The sequence below is a fragment of the Atta colombica genome, unplaced genomic scaffold, assembly GCF_001594045.1.
Source record: "Atta colombica isolate Treedump-2 unplaced genomic scaffold, Acol1.0 scaffold238, whole genome shotgun sequence".
In the NCBI taxonomy this organism is placed as follows: domain Eukaryota; kingdom Metazoa; phylum Arthropoda; class Insecta; order Hymenoptera; family Formicidae; genus Atta; species Atta colombica.
Window position 1 is genome coordinate 854,473 of NW_017259336.1, and position 1,224 is coordinate 855,696.

Consider the following 1,224-nt stretch of genomic DNA (forward strand, 5'->3'; position numbering starts at 1 on the left):
CATCTGATCAATCACTATTGCGACGGGAACAAATAATTATTTTTAAGAAAATTTCCACCAACTATTATATTAATTACATCTTTTTGCTCTCTCATTTTTCTTCTCTTTGAACTAATCTATAGCTCTCGTTTAATATCTAATCATCAGCTTCGTCTATAAATCACCAAGTCTAGGACTCGGTCTGCGGTTCTTAGTTTTTCTTTATTTTATATTCTATTCTAATTATGCTTGGTGTATGTACATGGAAAAGGGTTAAATATAAAGATTGATCGTGATGGGGAAGGGGAGGAGGAAGGAACACATCTGAAATTCCATCCCCGTTTGCGCGTTTTCGCGCCGGATCGAAAATGCAGCGATCGGGACGAATGTGTATTAAGCGAGCGTTCGTTGTAAATATGTTCTACGTACGTTTCTTGCTTTACCGGAGTCTTAGCGCGCGGATAAAGTGTCAGAAAATAAGCGATAGTCTGGTTGTACGTGCTCGATCTCTCGATTTAAGTGAGCGTTTCTTAAGACGCGCTCGCTCGGAGTAAAATTTTCATGAAAGTGTCGCTCCGTCGAGATGTCGCACAAAGCGAGACATTGCTGCTATACAATTTCTCGAAAAGGAAAATATATTTCCCTCTTTCTTTCTCTTTTCTAAAGAAAGAGTAAGCTGGAAATACATCTACTTATATCTGTTAGAAAAACAGCGATTGGTTTTATGTTCTCTCTCCTTTTATCATTAATTTATTAATTTATATATATCATTAATTTATACGTGTAAATGAAGAAATAAAGATAAACAAAGATAATAGATAAAAAAAAGCAAGTAAAAGTAATGAAAAATTCTATTAATAAGAATTTTAAATTCTATTAATAAGAAATTTTAAATTCTATTAATAAGAAATTTTAATATTAAATTGAATGAAAGAAGTTTATTCGCGCAAATTAAATAAAAATTAAATAAAAATAATTGCTTAATTTCTGACTAGTGTGATTTATATTTAAGATAAATTTTCTTTAGGAGAGGAGAAAGATTTCGTGAATTGGCTTTTTCTAAAATATGCGAGGTTGTCATATAATTTTTCAAGATTGCACTTCTGATTAAGAAATCAAATGGATTTCTTAATCAGAAGTGCAATCTTGACAGAATATTTTATCTCGAATATCCATCGAACGAGTATCGAGTACGCAGCAACATACACTCTTGATTTAAACGCCGTACTCCGCATCACATAAATA